Source organism: Equus przewalskii, chromosome 6 (assembly GCF_037783145.1).
Source record: "Equus przewalskii isolate Varuska chromosome 6, EquPr2, whole genome shotgun sequence".
Taxonomy (NCBI): domain Eukaryota; kingdom Metazoa; phylum Chordata; class Mammalia; order Perissodactyla; family Equidae; genus Equus; species Equus przewalskii.
Window position 1 is genome coordinate 80,954,032 of NC_091836.1, and position 14,743 is coordinate 80,968,774.

A 14,743-nucleotide genomic window follows, 5' to 3' on the forward strand; every position below is an offset into this window, starting at 1 on the left:
AGAATCCATGCTAAGCACTTTATAGAGCACCCGTCACATTGTAAGTGCAGTAAGAATTGGTTATCGTTATTACCATTCATGTATTCACACATAGTTGGTTGCCGTGCACCGTGCTGGGGGCCGGGCCGTGGGCGCACCTGGTGCGGTGGTGGGAGAATGAGCACCTGAGTTTCCATTCGGCCTCTGCCTTTTCTTAGTTCTTCCAACTTAGTCAAATCCTGTAAGTTCCTCAAGTCAGAGTTTCCTCTCCCAGAAAATGAGAGTAATAGCATATGTATATCCCCAGGATTCCCATGAGGGGTAAACAGAAAAATGCCTTTGAAAGGCACTTTGAAGGTACAAAGAAGAGCTTGTTAGTCATCTGTGGATCACTGGCATCCTGCTTCTCTTCCTTTCCTCACTTGGTCTCCTCCTTTTGGGCCTATTTTCTTTTCTATTTTGGTTTCAACCAAAAGCAAGTGAAGGGAAGGATGGCAAATTGACACAAATCTCAGGCCACTTTATCAGATATTGCTAATCCTATGATATTTTCAATGAGAGAAAAAAGTTGAAGATGTGATTGCACGGAGAAGTAGTATATTTCCACTTTCCAGAATAAATATAAGTTAGTATGAAAAGATCAGGTTTTGGAATCAGATCTGTGTTCCAAATTTAGAAAATCCTTATTCCACCCTCTTTATACCTGTGTGACCATGGATGAACTACTTAACCTCTCTGAGCCTCAACTTCTTCATCTATAAAACAGGAGTAAATATACCTAACATATAGAGTTGCTACACTTAAATGTAAAATAGGTAAAATACAGTGTCTAGACAAATAAGGTGTCCAACAAGTGGTAGTTATTCTTTTTTTTTTTAGGAAGACTAGCCCTGAGCTAACTGCTGCCAATCCTCCTCTTTTCGCTGAGGAAGACTCGCCCTGAGCTAACATCTGTGCCCATCTTCCTCTACTTTTTATGTGTGGTACGCCTACCACAGCATGGCTTGCCAAGCGGTGCCACGTCCACACCCGGGATCCGAACTAGCGAACCCCAGGCCAACGAAGTGGAACGTGCGAAATTAACCACTGCACTACCGGCCCAGCCCCAGTGGTAGTTATTCTAAACTGAAATGTTTATTTCAAGTCTTTCAAGTCCTGAATATGGTAACGATTTTTTAGGACTACCAAAATCTTTTTATGAAATAGAGCAAGACTCAAATGCAACTTCTTCATTACACTCCCCTTCTCTTGAGACTCATGCTTCTTGCCTCCCCATCGCCTTGTACCTCATCCAATCACTAGATCACACATAGCTCCTTGTGACATCACCCAAGCTTCTTGCTTTCAAACTAGCGGTGTTGTCCTTCACAGCAGCGTGTATCTACTGGATTACTCACTCCCCAGAGCCAGCACTCTGTCGGTCAAGGTGTGCTGAGTGAGTGCTACTGTGTGCAAGCACGTACTCTGCAAGGTGCCAGGGACAGGTGATCATAGAATGCGCAGTCCCTGACCCCCGAGGGAGACAGACCCATCACAGTGCCCTGGACCATGGCTCTGATGGACCAATACCCAGAACTCTGTGAGAACCAACACTGGACAGCCAGAGAAGGTGACTTTGGGCTGGGCCTTGGAGGATGGGGAGTTTGACAGGTGGTCCAGGGAAGGGAAGGACTCTAAGCAGAAGGAATGAAACGTGCAGAGGTATAGAGACAGGAATGGTGAGAAGTCCGGTTGGCTGAAACATGGTAGGTTGGGAAAGTGGTAGGAGAAGAGACTGGAGAAGCAGTACAGGAAAAGATGATAAAGATTCACACTAGAGCAGTGATGCTAAAGTAAAAAGGAAGAAAAGGATATAAAAGACATTTCTGAGGTCACATCATCAGTTCCTGGCAACCAAAAGCCATTGGCAGAGGGATGAAGACGAGCATCTAAGATGCCTCTCTGAGGGTTGACCTGGAGGGTTGTGTGGGTGGTGGCTCCGTTGACTGAGATGGAGTCCTAGTAGCAAGAACAGGTGGAGGCACAAAATTTTCAGCTCAATCTGATATATGTCGAATTTGACATGTATGTGGGAACCTTCCAGGCCAAGGCAGGTTCCCAGACAAAGGCGTGTCCAATGTAGAACTCTGTTGGAGCTCTGGGGCCATGTGGGCTGAAACGCAAGTCCTTCTTGCTGATCAGTGGCCAGGTCCAGTACCAATGAGACCCGTAGACGTATCTGGACTGGACAGAGGGTTTCATAAATGCACTTGCCGAAGTCATAGGGTAGAGAAGGCGCTCCTTATACCCTGCAGCTCCCGGCAAAGGGAGGAGCTTGTGGTAGGAGCGTGATGAATCACACCTACTGGGCAGACTCTCCTGGCACAGCTCTCCTCTCTACCCACCTCATCCTTTCTATCATGTTCACATCTTTCTTCCTTTCATCTCCTCCTGCTTCTCCTTTGCAGCTCTTAATGAATGCTTGATGAATCCTGGCTTAGTGAATAGGCTAGACTTTCCACTTAGAAAACAAGCCCTAGCTTTTATCTTCCTCTGTGGGTTTGGGTTTGCTAGAATTAAAGTAATGTTAGCATGATTTGTCTGGATTAGCAAGAAGACTTCTGATCCGCTCCTTTGCAATATTCCATATTTTAATAACTTTAATAATTACTGCTTCCTTCTTCTAATTAAGAGCTTAGAGACAGAGACCTTGGAGAGAGACCAAACCAGTGGCGATTGGTGTTGTGAGAGTGGAAGAAATGTTTGCACAGCAGAATCGACATTCAGAGCCAGCTAAGAAGCACTCGGAGTGCAGTTCTGCGAGCTTTTATTGTACCCGCCGTGGACAAGGCCCCGAATGCTAGAGATACAGATGCAGCAGGAGATTCCTCCATCCTGTTTGGGGTCCAAGTAAGATGTCCCAGGTTGCACTCTGACAACAACAGCATAAATTCCATAAGAATATCCTCCTGGTAACATGCCCCACAGACACCAGAGCTTAGGGGAAGTCCAGTTCCAATTTCCGGGGGTCACTGGTGGCTGAGCAGAAGTTCACATTGAGGAGTTGCCTTCAAACCACAAAAGTGGCTTCAAGTCCTCAACTCCAGTAGCAGCTCTGCATTTTAGGGTGCAGCCTCTCCACCGGAAGCTAACCTCAAGGGTCCAAACAGACCCTCGGAACCCTCAGGCTGACTTCTGCCCATTTCCTGGCTCTGCATGGGTGTAGAAGCCATGATGAGGGAAAGCTCTATCCTCTGGTCACGGGGTGAGCCCTGAGGCTTGGCAGAGTGGGAGCTCTAGAGGGACAAAGCGCTGTCCGTGCTGGCAAAGTGTCCCTTCCCTGAGAGGCAGGCTGGAGCTCAGGGGCCGAGGTGGCTCTCCTTCTCCTGCTTCAACCCAGCCCAAACACAGTCTTTACACAGTCTCTCTTTCTGTTTGAAGCCCAGACAGGGAATGAGCTGGTCTGGGATCGGTTTTGGGGTCCTCCACCTCCTGGACCCAGAACCACCATCCTCTTCCCTCCCAGGGCTTATCTTCAAGGCCGAGCAGCTTTTATTTTGAACTCTCTCGCACAGGGCTTTGTTACGCCCTCTTCCCTCACTCAGACTATACCTCCTCCACTAACAAAGTCCATCTTTAGTGATTCCAAAAGGCTTTGTCTTTCTCAGCATTACACTGCAAAAGATTCCACTGCCTCCGCCTAAGGAACACCAGTCTCAGGGAGTCGGAGGTGGCCTTCTGCATCCCTCCCACTGAAGAAGAGAAAACAACACACAAATTCAATCTCTAGTGGGGCACCCCTCTTTGGTGGCCCATCAAACCCCAGAGATAAATTTGATGCTATCTTTGCCTCAAAAACTCCAGTCTTTTGCAGGAATCAGACATGGGCAATAACATTCTTATGAGGCAAGATAGACTATGTGCTAAATACAGGTTCAAAAAGCCCTCGTTAATTCTGACTTGGTGAATTGGGGAGACTTTCACAGAGGAGGTATTTGACCTGGTTCTTTGAAGATAAGAAGGAGTTAATAGATGGATAATAAGGGAAATGACATTCTAGAATGGAGGTGCAGAATGAGCCCGGCAGGGAAGCTTGAAAATGTGAGCTTTACTTGGAGAACAATGAGGGGTCCAGCATTGGTAAGCAGCAGCGTTCATCCTGGGACTCGAAGCTGACATGTATAATGATGTCCCACCACGAGAACTTGCGTGCTGTGGAAGCGGGTTGGGTCTTTATTTGGGAGGGTTGGAAAAGCACCATGACAGGTTCCTCAAGAGCAGAGGGACCCGATCCTTCCTCAGATGAATGAACTTTGGGGGGACTGCTGCTCATCCGCGGGAAGCATGGAGAAATTAACAGGCCACCAGCTTGGAAGCTATTGCTACCTGCCTGGAAAAGAGAGACAGAACCAGGCTCAGGGCAGCAGGAAGCAGAAGGAGAGACAGTGCAGAGAGAATCAGTAGGTTTCTGCACCTGACTAGCTGAGATCTCACTGTCTGGGGGTGTGTTTGATCTTCTCACCAGAGTGCAAGCCCCCCGAGGGCAGGAGCCACGTCTTACTCATCTTTGTGTCCTCAGAGTTTAACACAGTTGGCTCTCATTATAGTAGAAGTCTTAACCTGGTAGCCTTACGTGAGCATCAAGGTAGTCTGCAAATCCCCCCAAAATGATATGCAGAATTCTGTGTCTGTGCATTTGTGCACCTTACTGTTGGAGAGGGTCTGTAGCTTTTATCACATCCTCCAAGGGCCCTGTGACCCCAAAAATGGTTAAGAACCACTGCTTTAGAAATTTGTCACCTTCGTAAATGTTTCTGACTCTTAGTTTCTGTTTTTATTCCTTCTCTAAGTACCAACTTCCTATTAAAAAAAAAAAAAGAAAAAGACAGGGTCAAAAACATTAAATGGATGCTGTGAACATTATCACATTTTATTTGTAGTAAAAAATCCAACACATAAATTCAGCTGTGAGTCTCAGTTATGCTGAAACTCTGAAAGGCGTTTCCCCTGCCCGTAGCTGACCTCATTCTCAGGTAGCGCGCACTGTTTCAGGACCCGCTGTCTAATAGCTGACCCTTCTATAAGAATGTGAATCCATTTTAATTTGGACTTTAGCTTCTGCAGCAAGTGCCTTTGAAGAAGCACCTTCCTGAGAATGCCAACTTGCACCCTTCAATTACGACCGGATAATTAGGATGGAGGCTCGCCCGCCGCGCATTCCATTTCTAGGTGGGTGGAGGGGGACAGGTGTGGCCTTTCTGGGCAACTGACACTTTCACCAAACATTGAAAGGGATCATGTTGTCCAAATCCAGGCTGAATGAGGAGTTTGTGCCACTTCTTCATGCCAGGGGGGCCTGGGAGATGTGGCTTGGATGCCAAACTAGATTTACTGTGATATCCCAGTGATCTGGGGGGACGACATAACAGGGTAGTTAAAAGCAGGGCTGGTCGGGAGAATCTGGAACACAGGTTCCCCAGAAGAAGAAAATAGCCTCTGACCTCAAGAAAATATGCAGTCTGGTTGGAGGGATAAGATACACAATTAAGGGAGAAAGAACCTACCTGACAAAGGGACAAGGAAGTGTGCACTCAGTGCAAGGTAAATTATTTAGAGAAGGGGAAGGGAGGTTGTAGGAATTCGGAGAAGAGAGCTGCCGCTGTGTAATGAGGTGCTTAAAAGGGGGGACATAGGGGCCAGCCCAGTGGCACAGCAGTTAAGTGCACACATTCTGCTTCAGCAGCCCAGGGGTCACCGGTTCAGGTCCCAGGTGTGGATGGCACTGCTTGGGAAGCCATGCTGTGGTAGGCGTCCCACATATAAAGTAGAGGAAGATAGGCACAGATGTTAGCTCAGGGCTAGTTTTCCTCAACAAGAAAGAGGAGGATTGGCAGCAGATGTTAGCTCAGGGCTAATCTTCCTCAAAAAAAAGAAGAAAAAATGAGAGGTCAGAGGCGAGGAATCAGCATGCTACACACACGCTCCCAATTAACTGAGTTTCTTTTCCTCTAACAATCAGGAAGCACCTATTGTGTGCCAGATACAAGACCAAGTCCTTTTAAAAAAATTGTCTCTCAACCTTCTCAACCGTCCATGAGGTAGAGATTATTAGCCTCATTTCAATGAATGAGGACTGAAGCTCAGAAAGATCAGATAACTTTCCTAGAACACACAGCTATTAAGTGGCTGAGCCAGAACGAAAATCCAGGTCGGTCTGACTCCAAAGACTAAATTCTTTCCACCCAACACCATGTCCCTAAAAAGCTACTAGGACAATGTGGATGAACCTCAAAACGTTATGCTAAGTCAAAGGTGTCAGGCACCAAAGCTCACTGGTGTGACTCCATTGATATGAAACATGCAGAATATGTAAGTCTGTTGAAACGGAAACCTAGTGGTTGCCAGGGGCTGGAGGGAAAGGGGAATTTCAAGAGAATTCCCTCAGGATATCTGGGGAACAGTGAGGTGCCTGAGTCAAGTGGGGCAGTGTGATGAGCCAACATTTTTTTCTCGATTCAAGTGAAGGATTTGGATGAAGTGTGAGTATGCCTCCTTAGCTGAGAGCGAATGTTCCCGGGCACAGACATCTGTGCTTCTTAATCACAATAGAAGGAGCTGCCCAAGATGGTCCAAAATGCCCCTGAGAGCATTTATGAGGGGTGAAGGCCACCCCTGCCGTGGGTCCCCTAAATCAGAAGACACAAAATTCTGGTTGAGGGGCTGACCCCATGGCCGAGTGGTTAAGTTCATGTGCCCTGCTTCCACGGCCCAGGGCTCGCCAGTTCAGATCCTGGGCAGGGACCTACACACTGCTCTTCAAGCCACGCTGTGGTGGCATCCCACATTGAAGAACTAGAATGACCTACAACTAGGATGTACAACTATGTACTGGAGGTTTGAAGAGATCAAAAAAAAGAGAAAAATTGGCAACAGATGTTAGCTCAGGACCAATCTTCATCACCAAAATGGAGAATGATTGTTCTCAATTGGTTGTGGGTTTAAAAAAAAAGTTCTGGTTGATCATTCTCAACTGACTCTACAGGTCCACAAAATGGGGTCACTTCTTGGTTGCTTGGGAGCAACTTTGAATCTCTGTGAATCTGAAATATACGGAATAATCTGTTAGCTAATGAGGGCACCTCACCAGCCACCCAGCATCCCACCTCAGTTGGGCTTTGTTCTTGGTGTTGAGGGTGCAGAAACTCTGCAGGGGCCCTGAGGGGTCACTTGCGGTATTTAATTTGGCTTTACTGCCTTTTATGTGGGAAATTATAGGCCACATGAAAGCGGGGACTCACTCAGGCCTCTGGACACGCCCCCAGGCAAGGGTCCGCCATCGGAGCAGCAGCGAGCCTAGACACAGGACCCATCTCAGAGTGTCACTCTCCTCTCAGGCTCTTCCGGAAATATTTGTCTTCGCTTCGCGCTGCTCTCAGAAGTATTTGTACTGTTGACAGTGGCTTCTGTTTGGAGTTTCACACAGCAAACCAACCGTTTCAAACTCCTGCAGCCTTGCTGGCAGCAAGAAGGAGGTGTGAGTGTGAGTGGGCCCTGCTGCTCCTTCGCCTGTCCCTGACATCTGGTCTACCTTCCTCATTCCCAGTCACCTCGGAGAGCCCTGGCAGAGAAGACATGGTTGCCCCTCTGGGCCTCTAGCTCAGTTCCCCACATACCTCAGGTTCTGTTCCTGGAAGGTGTCCACAGAGAGAACCTGAGATGCAAGAATCAGGTTCTTCAGCTGCCCATCCATACCCATTATTGGGGTCATGGAAGTGCCCAGAAAGGTGTCCTTCCTGGGAATCACCTGAGAGTTTTCGTGAAGCCAGCTAGGACGCTGGAATCACTTTCTGTGTGGAGTCCAGTGAGCGTTCTCTGGAGTGTGTGGTGGCACATGTGGAATTCCACCCAGCACCTGGAGTGTCACCCAGTCAAGTGCTCTGTGGTGACTGCCCTGAGCCCGGGGAGGTGTGCTGTGCTGCAGCCCGGGCAAAGCCAGGGAGACGACCTCAGCCATCCCGAATATAATACCTGGTCAAGAGTGCTAGGGCATGCTCAGCAAAATTCCCCATGAAGTGCTCTGACTGTGCCCAGTGAAAGAGCCAAGATGGTGCCAAGCACAGCCTAGTGCCTAACTAGTGCCCATCTGATGGCCTGCGCGGTACCCAATGAACGGCCTTCAAACTCCAGAGAGTGACCCACCTAGGAGCTCATCTCCTGCCCACAACCCCCTAGGCAGTCCCCTAGGACAGCCGCCCGGCCTCCTGGTGACTCCAACCCCACTGCCAGCCTCTGCACGGGCCCCTGGGGGCTTTAAAAAGCCACTTAATATCACTTTATCAAAACAAGCAACTTGTTCCAAACCTGAAGACAGCTAAGGAAATGTAAAACCCCAAATCCAAGGTAACAAACTTTTGATTTATTTTGAGATTCTTTTTTACATTGTGTTAAAAAGAGCATGTAATGAATACTCATAAAACAAAACAATACAAGCACATAGTACAGGAATCCATTAAGTATAGAGAAATTTCCTGTTCCCTTTCCTCTCCCGCCCATCTCCCACCAAGCCCTCTTTCTGGAATTAGCCATTGTTCATTTGGTTTGTGTCCTTTCAGAAACGGTCAATGCGTTACTCAAACATATGTATTATATGCACATAATTTTTTTGTTTACACATACACGATACTACTGATTTATTTTTCTGAAACTTGCTTTTTTTCATATAATATCATGTGGCCACATTTCCATGTCTGTATGTGTATGTTTACTTCATCATCCTCAATTAATGCATATTATCCTGTAGTACAAAGGTACTATTATTTATTTAACCAGCGCCCTGTTGATGGCATTTAGCTCATTTCCACTTTTTCACCGCCACAAACAATGTTGCAATTAACATCCATTACATTTTGATAATATTGCGAAATTACCCTCCCAAAAGATTATAACAATTCACACCTCTTAATGACAAACCCAATACCAATCTTTCCATTGCTTCTGGAAAGCCATCAATTGACTCCACCTTAGAAGTTCCAGGAGGCAGGGGCTTCACAATTTAAGTTTCAGGTTCAGAATAGGAGCACCCATTCTCGTTGGGCTTTGGCGTAGCTCCCGTGTCTTGGAACACGTAAGCTGGAGTCCAGTTCTTGGAACTCTCTCGGCTGGGTTCCGACACCTACCAGCTGCCGGCAATAAAGACCTGTCCTCAGTGCACAGGAGGCAGGCTTGGCCCACAGGGCCTTCAGGGTCTGCAGTGCTTCCACTGCCCCCAGGCCCATCTCTGGAAATCCTGTGAGTGACAGGGCCTCCCTAAGTGAGCACAGAGCCAGAGGCTCTCTCTAATTCCCACAGAACAGTCTTTCTTTCCGTCTAACAAGCTTCGGTCCTGGTCTCTGGCTTTCCTTGTAGTTCCCCACATGGAAAGGAGCCCAAGTGCCTGGGGCTCTGCCCTCTTCTCCTTGCTCCTCTCTGCCCTTCCTCCCAGCCCTGCTTCCTCCAGCTCAGCCCAGCCTCGGCCCCAGGATCCTCCCCACTGATAGTCGTGGTGAGAGTCCTGAGATGCTCACTGCCCTCTCACTTCTCTACCTGTTGTCTTGGACCAGATTAGAATTCACCTCACCCTCTAAAATCAGGGATTTGGACAATTGACCACTCGGACTTTTATCCTAACCTCCCATGCATCCCTCTGCTGGTCTGTGCGGCCCACCTCCTACAGGGCCAGGGCCTCATCTCACACTTCATTCATTCATTCAACAAATATTTATGATATGCTAGGCATATTTTCTACCAAATTGCGAAATTCCTGAAATAACTTATGCACACATCAAGCTCTGTATTTCTGTTGTCAAATGGATGGCAGGTTATTGAAATGTTATGAATTTATTACTATGGACTGGATATAATGCAGTCCTTTTTCTGGAAGAGATGCACTCCCAGGCAGTTACCACGATGGTACTCTCCCCCATCCCACTGACACTGTCTCCTAACAGGCAACATTAGGCGCTCGCCACGTGTTAGTCTAAGAAGTGTGTATGTGTTTATAATCCTTACCACAACAACCCTACAAATAAGTACTTTTGTCGTGCCCATTTTATAGGTGAGGATCTGAGGCTAAATAAATCACCTGCATTCCCCCAGGCTGTAGCTAACAAAGTCAGTATCCAAACCCAGGCGTCTGATTCCAGACGCCGCACTCTTAACCACCGTGGCATTCTGCCCCTCCATAGTGGTTTTCTACATCAGATCCTTGGGCAGAAGCCAAAAAAATTCATCAATGGCAGCTTTGGGGAAGGCTGAAAGATGAAAGGTCCAGGGCCTAAAATGAGAACAACAGCTCTGGGCTCTGGCCAATGAAACCCCTTAGCAGGTTTGGTGATCTACAGGCAGTGGGCACCATTTTGTCTAACGCGTTCCAATGATGTGATGAGAGAGATACTCGGAGGCCACACTGGGGACACAGAGCTGTCAGTTCTGTCCTGCTGCTGAGAGTCCTGCTGATGGTCATTCAGATTTATTCTTCTTTAAACCCCGGTCATCTCCAAGCTTCTGTGCATGCAGGTGAAGAACTCACTGTGAGAATTAAGGGCGAGCACTCTGGAGTCCGACTATCTGGGTCCATCCAAGTCCTGCCACTACTACTTCATAAACGTGTGACCTTGGGATAAGTTACTAATCATATCTGTGCCTCAGTTTCCTGATGTATAAAATGGTGGAAATAATGGTATCTTTCTCAGAGAGTTGTGAGGGTTTATATGATGGAATTCACACAAAGTACAGAAAAAGTACCAATACACGTAAACTATTTTTACATCATCCCAAAGCCTGGCTGACCACTTAGGAGCAGCTGAGGCAGTGGACATAAAGCCACAACAAAAGATTTGTCCTTGTATGGGTACTATGCAAGGTGCGTTCAGAGTAGGGGAAGACGGCAATTTGAGTGAAAATAACTGTCCTAGTTTTCGTGGGGCTGCTGTAACGAAGCACCACAAACCAGGTGGCTTAAACCACATAAATGTATTGGCTCTCGGTTCTGGAGGCTGGAAGTCCAAGATCAAGGCGTCAGCAGGGTGGGTTTCTTCTGAGGGCTGTGAGGGAAGCATCCGTTCCAGACCTCTCCCCTTGTCATTGATGGCCATCTTCTCCACGTGTCTATTCATATCGTCTCCCCTCTGTGTCTGTCTCTGTGTCCCAATCCTCTCTTTTATAAGGATATCAGTCACATTGAATTAGGGCTGACCAGAATGACCTCATTTTAACTTGATTAACTCCGAAAAGACCATAACTCCAAATAAAGTCACATTGTGAGATACTGAGAGCCAGGATTTCAACATAGGAATTTTCAAGTGACACAATTCAACCCAGAACAATGACTAGTGGAAATAGTTACCGTTTACTGGGCAACTACCATGTATCAAACACATTATAAAGTCTGATTCTTTTAAAACCCACAGCAAATCTTCAGGTATCTACTAAGAAAATCAAGGTTCAGAGAGTTACAGTGACCTGCCCAAGATGGTACAGTGCATCATCAGTGGAGCCAGGATTTGGATCAGAAATGTCCGACTCCAAGCCCACGCTCTTTAAATGCCCTATAATGGTGTCCTTTTCCATTGGTTCCTAATTAGTCAGGGACTTGGGATCATTCCTGCAAAGGTACAAGGACTTATCTAACCTCTGTGCCCACCTCCAGGGAGCCTCTGCATGGGAGGAGAATTAGTTCTGTTCACACACGGATCCAGGGTTCTCTAGAAATTCATGGACTAGCAGAGCAGGAAGCAACCTCTGATGTCATCTAGCCCATCCCCTGCTTCGCAGATGAAGAATTTGCATCCACTCTCTGCCCGAGACTGCCTTAGATGGAAGAAATTCTGAACTTTGCTGGTTGATCTAATTTATTTAGCAAATTGTTTAAGAGATTTAAGCCCTTTATACAAAATCACGAAATTAATCATTTTTAATCAAACACGGTCTGAACAGTATGAAATAGCCAAGGGTAGATCTGTCATGCAAATGTCCTGCAGCCTTAATTACCAAATGGCTGGAATGATGGCCAGCCCCTCGTATTTATCACAAGAAGCATTCAACTTCCTAGATAACTTATTTTCTACGCCAATACTTTGAACAATGAGAACTAAAGGAAAAGGTAATCTGTTCTTGTCACAGGAATTGTTATATAAAAATGGAGAAACACATCAAATTCCCACATCCATTCTCCAGACTGTAAACGTGGTGTTCCTCTGTAATAGCATCCATCTTCTCTCAGTCACCAGCTCTGGGGCACAACCACCTGGCTGGCATCGGGGGCTAACGTCCTCGGCCATGCTGGCTTTCTCTGTCCCAGAATACAGAAGTCCAGGTTTCTCAAGAACATTAATCAGGCAAAATGTCAACAGAACTGAGACAGCAAGACGTCCGTAAGTCTGGCAGTGACAGATGCGATTCCATGAAAAGAGTCAAAGACCTGGTAGTTCCAGACCCAACTCTGCCTCTTAGAAACAGTACAACCTTGGGCAGGTTCCTTTAGCCTTCAAAAACTCAATTTCCTCACCTTTAAAATGGGAGAAATACTCGCCTACATGACAGGTTGTGAGGAGTAAACAAGACGACTCATAAGAAAATGCACAGCACAGAGGCTGGTACATATTAGGAGCTTAAATATTTTTTTAAATTGAAAGTGTATGGCAAATAATTTTCTTCCCTCTGAGACTGACCTGGGGTAATCTGTTCCTTCCTTTATTCATATACAAATAAGGAAGGAATTGAGAGCATCATCAACCTTAACACGGCCAATCTTTGTTGTAATGCTGCCACCTGCTGCTGGACAGCCAACATCCCACGCTACTATTTCAAGGGGATGCGCTGAAATGCGTGGGGGACTCTGTGGGGTGCATCTAGACAAATCCCTTGCCACACTTCCCTTCATCTCCATCCTTCAGATCTAGACCAATGGCGTTCCTGACTTATCTGATCCTGGCGTTACAGCCAAATTTCCTCAGCAGAAGGGACTTTTCAGACACAGAATGACATTTTTCTAACAAGTCACATTTTCCAGCATTGGGAACATGAGGACAGCCATGGGCTGAGCCGCACCAGAGGTCAAAAAGTGGTGTGCAGCCTGCAGACATGTTTCATGGAAACTATGTAATGTTGGCCCACAGCATGTTTCACAAAATTCAAATTACCCACCAATGTTTAAATATAAAATTTCACCATAAAATGTGAATTTTCAGATTGCTGAGAAATTTAAAGATATAGCAACATGTGACCCAAATTCCTTCATGAAAACAGTTAAGCTGGAGGTGAGTAACAAATGTCCCTTTAGCTTGGGCATGCCTTCTCCAATTTGACACACTCCCTACCACTCCCTATTGTCTTCCACTTGGCTTGCCTCACTTAGTAAAGTTACCTTCCCGGCCTCTGACTCTGGCTCTACACAAACTCTTTCTCCCTAATCCCAACCGCAAAGCCTTGCAGAGAGTAGGATAGATAAATAGAGTAGGATTGATTTATACTTTAAAGTAATAATAATTAATAATTACCAAGCACTTATTCTGTACCAGGCATAAGAAGAACATTTTGACGCTAACTTTTTGACCTCAAAGATATTTCCATCCCATTGTGCCTTCAGATCTTACATCCTTGCTCCATGCATTTGCTTTCTTCTCTGGGGCAAGAAATATAAAATCACTAACACATCCAATTCGTAACAAATATTACTTGTAAAAATAATCTATACAAAGTAAAACTTGCAAGGGTAAAAGCTTCAAACAGTAAAATTCGTTACTGATTCAAGAATGACTAAGAGAATCACATCTATTAGGTAATGTTGAAAACAGTAAAATCTGAACTCAAAATTTTATGTGCAAAAATAATCATCTTCACAAAATTTTGATCTGATCATTTGACCCAGGAGAATTGTAGTTGCAAAAAATAATGGCCAAAAAGGAAACACTCAATAGCAAAAGTCATCATCAGTCAAGCTAGGTAGGGAAAAAAATGCTAATTAGTTGAATCTTCTTCAAAAAACGTATATAAAAAACTGACCTTTACAAAAAAATTTCAGTAAAAGAAAAATTTTAATTGGCAAAAAGAAGTAAATGTGTTACATAGAAAATTGCTGAAGAAATTCTATTGGGTTTACTAACTGCCCCTCTCAACCCACCACCACAGAAAACTCCTGCCAATAACCTAGCAGGTATCTGTTCATCTATTTCTCCATGTTGATACAATCTCACATATTCATGTTTGCATTGGGGGAAGGATTTCATTGTTTCTCATAAAAATTGAATCACATTATATACATTTCCCAGTATCTTGCATTTCTCACTTAACAATATCTTACAGCAACCCTTTCAAATCAGAATGTGTTCATTTGTATAAAATAAAACCCATGAGAGAGATTGCTAGAAGAAGTTGCCAGGTTACTTTGCAAAAGGACTGAAATAAATCACGTTTTCCTTGCCAAAGTTTGGCAGTTCCTTTTTCTCTCCATCCCAGCGGCAGTGGCACTACTGTTTCTTTCCACTGGTCACATAGAAGTAATAAATAATCTCATTATTACTTTAATTTGCATTTCTCTAACTTTTAATGAATTTGAGCACCTTTTCATATGTTGCTGGTAACTGGATTTGCTCTTCCACGAAACGTCTGTTTATATGACGACCGTTTTTTATTGAGTAGCTATCTTTTGTTTGCCATTTGTAAAAGTTCTTGGTATATTTTCACTGCAAATCTTATACTTGTTACCTGCATTACAATTATTTTTTCCAAATTAGTTGTCTATTGACTT

At 45.4% G+C, this 14,743-nt stretch overlaps 1 long non-coding RNA gene across 1 annotated transcript; it reads left to right on the top strand.

Annotated features, from left to right (window-relative positions):
- The first annotated feature begins 1,358 nt into the window (after nt 1-1,358).
- On the top strand, nt 1,359-4,842 carry LOC139084334 (uncharacterized). The gene is made up of 2 exons (XR_011541681.1): nt 1,359-1,588; nt 2,651-4,842. It is a non-coding gene; the product is annotated as an uncharacterized lncRNA (long non-coding RNA).
- The last annotated feature ends 9,901 nt before the right edge of the window (nt 4,843-14,743 follow it).